The 8,658-nt window shown below is 34.2% G+C and overlaps 1 protein-coding gene across 2 annotated transcripts in view; it reads right to left on the reverse strand.

Moving 5' to 3' along the window:
• Positions 1–763, reverse strand: part of LOC123550579 (15-hydroxyprostaglandin dehydrogenase [NAD(+)]-like) — an 85,123-nt gene extending 84,360 nt beyond the window's left edge. The window contains exon 1 of one of the 2 annotated variants that reach the window (XM_053545525.1): positions 628–763. The gene's annotated coding sequence lies outside the window, so the exon portion shown is untranslated. The remainder of the gene's footprint in view (positions 1–627) is intronic. The other variant, XM_053545513.1, reaches the window with a different exon arrangement.
• Between the last annotated feature and the right edge of the window lie 7,895 nt (positions 764–8,658).

Consider the following 8,658-nt stretch of genomic DNA (forward strand, 5'->3'; position numbering starts at 1 on the left):
CTCAATAAAAATTTAGGGTCTAGGCTACCTAGCTGGCAGGGCTAATGCTATAATTTATGAGATAGCATTCCATATTTGGGAGATAGCTTTCAGTATCTTATTACTGATATAAAAGGGGTTGCTTTCATGTTTTCTGGGCAGACGGTGCAGAAGTCGCTAATATGTGAGAGAAGGAGAACTTATCATTTTGAAACAACTGCAGTACATATTCGTTATAACATGACTTTAGTGTAGATTAAAACTTTAATCGGAGTTGAACTGTTTGTTGTGTATATCTACACTATTTCTTACAATATTAACCTTTAAGGGTCAAATGGCAGAAAATCATGTTGATATAATATGTCGCTTTTAAAATTGCAGTTTAAAATAGATGTTTTAGTTCATGAAACAAATTATTTACTAATTCGTAGATTTGTGCCTTTTTCAAACATGGGTTAAGGTAATATACTAATAAAAATTACGTTATTGCATGATTCGATTTTGCTGTCAGTTCCACACGTTATTAATACAGATGTTTCTAAATGTGCTTTAAATTTAACAATATTGATAAATATATAAATGTTTTGATTTAGTATATAAGGAAAAACACTGATAAAATATTTAAATGTCACTAAATGGAACACATACCTGTTGACTGTTAAATCCATTTATACCCGGTAGAACGAAGTTTCAATTATAAGTCTTTCTCTATATTCCTGGTAATTTAATTATAACAGGCTTAAGCTCATTCTGTCCAGCAAACATACACTTGACAGAAAAGTTGTGATTTAAATTTCAAGTGTTTTACAGGCATCATAATTTATTCTTATCTCGCTTGATCGATTGTAACGAATATGTACGCGATGTTATATTTTTGTTCCTGCTTGAACCTTTGGGAGCGTAGAACTCAACCCAGCAAAATAATATCTCAGTCTGAGTCTAATCGTGTGTCTGAATGGAATCCAGCTAAACAAATACATTAAACTGACTTGATGATTCCAAAGAATTATACAAATGCATTTCATTGACTTAATGATTCCATTTGACCAAACTTATGACACTACTGCATGAGTCCAATTTCACATATATCGCGAAACTTAAAACATGTTGTTGTTTTATTTGAAAAACTTTTGAAAGCATAGAACACAATCAAGTAAAACAGTAGCATATTCGGGTTGAATGATTCATTAAACAAAGAGGAGTAACGAAATGTGTCACAACCTCATCACGACCCGTTATGGACAAGCTTAAATGAGACTGCACCTTTGAGATACATTGGACTCCTAGATCACAAATGATAGCAGTCATAGACATTATATACAGTTGCATTAGGGTTATGTTGCACCGTATTTTTAAAACTTAAAACAATATTGATTCTTAAACAATTATGTACGAATCAATACTGGTATCATATGTACACGTATTTTTCACATCAACTTTCATTTTATCGCTGCAATTATTGACAGTTTTGCCATAACATCAGTATATCGATCCTTAAACAATTACGTACGAATCAATACTGGTACAATATGTACACGTATTTTTCATGTTTTAATTACGACACCAACTTTCATTTTATCGCTGCAATTCTTGACATTTTTTTTGCCATAACATCAGTGTATTTCCTACAAGAAGAAACCTATGGTCTATGATTTTGTTTTGCGGGAGCGCTGATTTGTATAAGAATTTGAATACAAAATACTTTTATTTTTAATGAAGAAGTGGACGAAACGATTAAAAAAGCGTTATGTGAAAGACATTATAACAATTACATAACGTTTCTGCTTTTACAAAAATCTCACTAATGTAAAGGTTTTTGTCCCTGCCTAACAATAACAATATACCTGTATCCAATCAGCTTTTCAATGCTTTGATTTATATATATTATTACGATAAATATATGTTATCGTAGTATCGTGATATCGCAATTTCATTATCATACTATCGCGTTATCATCATCGTACTGCCGCGTTATCATTATCGTACTGTCGCGTTATCATCATCGTACGGTCGCGTTATCATCATCGTACTGTCGCGTTATCATCATTCTCATGTGGCCACTTTGTGGTTAAATGCACACTTGTCTACAAGTTATCTATATTCTATATAACACAATAGATCTGAGAAACTAGAGACGTGTTCTTCGGAACACTTGCAACACTTGTGTCGCCTGCATCCAAGCAGCTGTCATAAAAGGGCCATATCCAAGGTTCACACTTAAACATTAGTGACCTTGACCTTCAGCCAGCATCGTTTGCATGTTGGTTCTGCAGGACGGGAGCATATCACCCAAGTACCATCGTAATCCTTCCCAGGGTTTATGAGAAATAGAGTAGATATGAAATCCAAAGGTTCAAACCTTTGACCTTCACTGATGACCTTGACCCTGAGCGCCCGTAGTCGGCGCACAAGATCTGCACTTTGTCTTGGGAAGGGGAACATGTCAATCACGTTCGTTGAAGGAGCAGACATGAAATTAAAGGTTCGTACCTTTTACCTTGACTGGTGACCTTGAGCTAGTAAAATTCAAATGCTTCCTATAAAACGACATTGTGCAGCTTTCTTACTTTTTCAACCCCAAAATCTAACTAATAATAACTCAACTTGAAGCGTTTATTTCATAGAAAGGTCTAAAGAGACAAAAACATTGAACGGTTTTCAGAAAATGTTTTTGTTAACAAAAGCTATTCGTAGATAAGACACGTTGTTCATCTTTCATGATATATGCCAGCAAATGTTTCAGATAATTATCTCGATAAATGAGATACTTAATTTTAACCAGCTGTTTTACCAACAGTTTTTGAAACTGGAAATAAACGAAATGCAAAACGTTTCAAAACAATACTAGATAGATACGTCTGCTGCTATCTCGTCATAGGAATCTGCCTGGCGGGGTAGCTTTTTTACACTCTGAGTAGAATGGAGATTGGATGTGAGATTAAGTAGCAGGTTTAAATATCCGTGTTGGTTTTTAACTACTTACCGTTCAAAAACAGGGTCAAAGCGTATACTTTCACGTGGTTGTCATTTTGACCACTTTGTACGCATCAGTGCATACATTGATTTAGGAAATACATAGTATACGTTCTTGACACGTGGTGATTATTTACGATTCCTTCTGCAACATAATGCCAAAATATAAACGAATAATAAACTCCAAGTTCAAATGTTTTGGTTATTCTTTCCGAAACAGATAGAATCGATACAATTTGCATCGATAGCCTAGTAGTAGAGCACCCGCTTCCAGTGCGGGACGTCGTGGGTTCGATCCGTGACCGCGTCATAGCAATAGACGTGAAAAATGGTTCTATATAGTAGCATTCTCGTTTGGCGCTCAGCATTAAGAGGATAATACTAGGAATGGTCAGCCCGGTGTCAGTATAATGTGACTGGTTGGGGTAACATTTCACGTGTCTACGGCGTGATATTCCAGTGAGGCAGCACTATAAAGTTGGGCATTGCGCTCACTGATAAAAGTAGACACCGTCGTTAATATGAAAAATTGTTGAAAAATACGCTAAACCAGAACATAAACACACACAGAGACACATCCGTATACGCACACGTACACGTACACGCACAGACATACACATACACAACACGCATAATATATTCTCTTTGCTAGTAATGACAAAATTGTATTGTATATCAATTGAAATTATTAGTACACACATCTAAATTATATCAATCTTCTACAAAAAGCAATTATTTCTAGGAAATCATCTTTTAACGCGGATATTAAATTACGAGCAAAGACTCTTATAGCATCATGATTTTATACCACAATATTGGAGATCCCCAGTTGCATAATGTAGCCAATACAGCAGTTCCGTGAGGTAACGGTATCAATAAAAATGGAATATACACTTTTAAAAGTGTATGATTTTCCATTTAAGCCATTTTGTAAACGTTTTGTCGTATTTGAATTAAAAATAATAAGAGAGGTAATACTTGAATGATATGTCACACAAACTGAACAATAACTTAATAAGGTATCATAAAACTGATGACATTTTTAGAAATATTAACAAAAAAGTAAAATTTATACAAGTAAACATAGTTAGATCCTTGTTGATAAAGTTTCAGTATTTTTATTGCATATAACTATACACACATACCTGCAGGGCATGCGTCAGATTTATGCAAGCATTCAAATAGGTTGGGAATATAATCTATGGCCATCCTCGGAGTTTCCGTTGCAACACATGTTACTGACTTAAATACATGTACTTTAATGCACAATCACGAACGCACTACACACGCTTCCACGCACGCACGCACGCCCGAACGCACACACAAAACATTGATAAAGCAAAATACACAGAAACAGTTTAAACCGGTTTTTGGTGCGTACTCAACCTCACTGTCAACGTTCTCCATGTTTGAAAGCAAAATCTCAGTGTAAGTAAAAAGTCCATAACACACGCAACTGCAACAGAAGGCATGGCATATGAAATACAAAAATACTCTTGTAACTTTATAGAGAAAACAAATTATGAGGAATAAAAAAACTCATTGTCTCAATGCCTTTGCATAAGACAGAGCATCAAGAGAAACACCATTAAGAGTCCGAAGAAACAGGCCAGAAAACAGATATCAAAACATCTCAGTCCCAGTGGGATTTAAGAACTTTCTATTGTAGAGTCCTCGCCCTGTTTCATCAGATCACAAAGAGGTATATAGCGTCCCTCTGTCAAATGGGCTGTATACCAAACATATGGCACGTCTCAAAACAATTGCGTCATAACCTCTGAAAATGATATTGCAGGATATCAGGAAGAGATAAGCAAATGATGCTTGACTTTCCTCACCTTTCATGAACAACCAAGTCTGCTTTTCATATATTTCATTGTGCGTCTCAGTCGCCCTGTACTTCAACCTTTGCTATTTTTCTGGTCCATTGGAATTATTGAGTCCTTCGCGAAAAATAATAATCTTCAGCGTAGGCTGGTGCTTTGGCGCATGAGAATGTGGCAAGTTTCATTATTTCTATTAGGTAAACTCGGTAAAACCTTTTGTTTTTATCAGCTGCGTTATGTGCTTCAACTAGGTCTCCGTACATATCTAATATACATGTTTATGCAGTATTTTATAAAACATTTTGTTACTTTTTAAAATAACTTATACTAACTAGCTTAATACTGACCTTGGTATCTCATTGCTTTATTCAATATAAGTCTGTAAATCAGGACAGAAGTAGATACCCCGTTGTTGACTTTTGTTCGTTTGAAAATATTTCTCGAGTCAGGATTGTTTTAGGAAAGATAGCTATAGAATAAAAACCAGAATGGTATTTGAATCTTTTTAAATGCAGAGTTAAAGACTTACATGAACAGTATATGGTAATTTTATGCTTGTAAGCTTGTAATGAAAAATAAATCAGAGGGATCGCTAAATAACGTATTTCATTTTTTCTAACAGTATAAAGATACGACTACCTATGAAGACTTGTATACGTGTGACCGTTTGTTAACAATACCAAAATGTGATTAGAATTTTATATTAGAAGATGTTTTATATTAGGGGAAGCTTTTAAATCCCTTTTGGCAAACCATGTTTCATTTTATCTTATTGATGCAGTGGAATTCTGTATCATGAAAATTGTATGATTTGAATGTTTGTTAAGATATTGAAAATTGTTCCGTTGAAATAAATGACAACAGTGCAATTCTAATATCAGACAAAGTATCTGCTTCATTTCTCTCGCTTTGTTTAACATGGGAATGTGTAAATAAAACTGGTCATTACCGGTTGTTTTGCATAGCTCAAAACTGAAACAGCTCTGTTACTAAAATACAAAAAAAAAATTAACATTGTCTTTTAAAACAATATTGTGTAAATGCTGTGGTCTTTCATTTCAGTCAACTGAAAGTTTGCTGAGAAATGAAGTGACACATTATTTCATTCTCATATTGTTGGCATGGCTTTCCAAACTCGTTGTTATTTTCGACAAAGAAGTTGGTGTCAATTTGTCTAAATTACCCATATTTATGTTGGTACTTCAAACAGTTGTCTTTCCAGTAATGCTAACAACACTAGAAGTTATTCATAAAGAACTGTAAAGTTTTGTGATGCTATCAATACGGAAAACATTCTTAATTCTCCGAAAGCGAACGTTTATTCCTGATAACATTTTCTTCTAAGAATATTCGGAATGATTACGAGTTTCCATTGCTTCGCATTATTTAAAAGGGAGTGTTAATTGAATAGAAGACTCTGATCGCATTTATCTGAGCGATATTTTCATTTCAGTTTTTACATTATGTGCTTCGTTTCTGACCCAAGGAAGAATATCATTTGTAAACCGGTTGTTTTATTAGCCATCACTTCTAAATTATATCCATCATATACCAGAAGCAATTATTTCAGAGAAATTATATCCGGTGTTGATAGGAAATTAACGGTGCTCAATTTTGACTTATTGTCAATATATTGTCAGATGTTATTATTGCTTGTCTTTTGGGACAGTGGAGTTTATGTAACAGAGATTGCATAAGGTGTGAGGAGTGTTTCACATGTCAATTCTTCTAACGAACAGACTCTGCAACTAGTCTGATGAACGTGTTTTCTTTATTCTTTTTTTCATAGGATTCGTCCATGTATTAACAGGGGCAAAATCGTGTATTAACAAGGCGATTCACGTGCTGTTAAAACATGATTTTTATTTTTGAAATAATGTACCAGCGACACATATTTATTACTGCGCAGATGAACATCTGGTATTTACGTCTTGTTTCTTCAGTAATATACCTCTTTTTGTAGCATTAAAAATGCAGTCTAATCCATAGTATGTTTTGCTGTATCAGTTATATTATTATTATTATTATTATTATTATTATACCAGATTTTGCAGTTACATACCACAAACACATTGCCCTCTCCCCTACAGAGCCAACAATGTGCTTACGGGCTTCTTCCTCTGCTTACTCCTTTTTGAAATCGGTTGAGTTTTTTGCCTATAACAGTGAATGTATTGAATCGCGTGTAACTTGTGCGATTGTTTGCTTTTAGGAATTAATGCAATGATTTTGGAAAATATCAGTCGGTATGTTTTTGCTTAATTACTCACAGAATTCATATACATCTTGAAAGCTTGTCGTACTCATCCGTACACGAAATAAGTGTTCTTACTCAAAATAACTCGAATGTTAAATTATTATTCTTGAAATTAAGTTCTTGTTTTATTACCGCATTTTAAAGAAATATGCAAAACTACGGGTAAGGTCATGTTTGTAATAAATGAGAAATGAAATAATCGTATAAAAACCTTCAATACATGCTTTTGGCAGTGTTGTTGATTTGTTGGCCCCGGTTTTAAATATTTACAACATGTTTACCGTTTCCAAGAAAAACAAAATGGTAATTAAAAATTGTACCGGAATCGTACAGTAATAACATATGGAAACAATACATTTAGTCTTCGTGTCATTATTTTTATAGAAGAATAGCGACAATGCACGTTTGTTTTATGTCTTAACGTCTGTAGAACCTCTTGGTATATGCATTCGTTCTCGCGGCCTTTTGCAGACGTTAATACACAAAAACGTGTATTATCCCTACAAAAATCACGCTAACGTCAAATCCACAGTGACATTGCGACGCCAGTACAGATAATGTTATGTTGTACACTGAGGTGTGCGCGCATGCCACTGGCAATACGGCATTTGTCATATTTTCATCTGCCAAACTTTATCATTACCCAACCATCATATCAGCAGATGAAATTTGTCGTCTTTCATGAAGTAAGCCAACAGTCTCACCAATACGCTCTCAAACTAATCGGCAAACAGTCATATGTGGATAGTTATTCTACACATTTTATTGGATGCTTTGGCTGATTCAAAGCACTTTCTTATAACATACCATATTATATTTTGAAATTATTTACTCTTTTTGACGGTTATAATCATAACAGTATAATTCAGATGTAAATGCTTAATTAATTCAATGGTAACTAGTTCATTCTGTCACCAGCTTTTTATTTTGGAAGAACTAGAGATTGTTTTGAAAATATTTACTCTTAATGGTTGTTTGTAAATATTTGATTGTACTCATTTAAACAAGTATCAGTATAGCATGCATTTTGCATTAGGAACTAAAGGGGTTCCTGGCGGGTTGCTTCCATTCAGGACATAAAAAGCTTTGGAAGTTTTTCTTTGTATATCTTGCTGGTAACTTAGTGTTAAATGGTTTTAACAATATTTACTACAATAATTTTCCGATACAGCTTCTTTTTGTTCTGGGCCTACTTTGCGATGCATGACTCTATGGCTGTGTTTTGGGTGCTCTGTGCTTCCGGGAAATCTCCCCTTACCTTTTATCTTTTATACAGATGGGTCCTGATACATAATCTTGTGGACAGTACATACGAATAACTCAGTTCATAAAGATGAATCGTAGCTTACTTAAGAAAAAGATCAACATTTACACAAATAAAGAAATCAAATAAGCAAACACTTCATCTAGTTTCCTGCATTTCTTTGGACTAATTCCGAGATCCTGCACATTTTTATGGATTATTTTTCACAAGTTAAAAATAGATTTCAGGTAATATTTCATGCAAATAGTATAAATATTTGTTCAGGCATCTAAACGTTGCACTAACTGAAAGGTAGCGAATGCAATTCTAAGATAAGACTATTCCGGTAAGAACCAATTAACTGCTTCATTTCTCTCATC

Source organism: Mercenaria mercenaria, chromosome 6 (assembly GCF_021730395.1).
Source record: "Mercenaria mercenaria strain notata chromosome 6, MADL_Memer_1, whole genome shotgun sequence".
NCBI classification, from domain to species: Eukaryota; Metazoa; Mollusca; class Bivalvia; order Venerida; family Veneridae; genus Mercenaria; species Mercenaria mercenaria.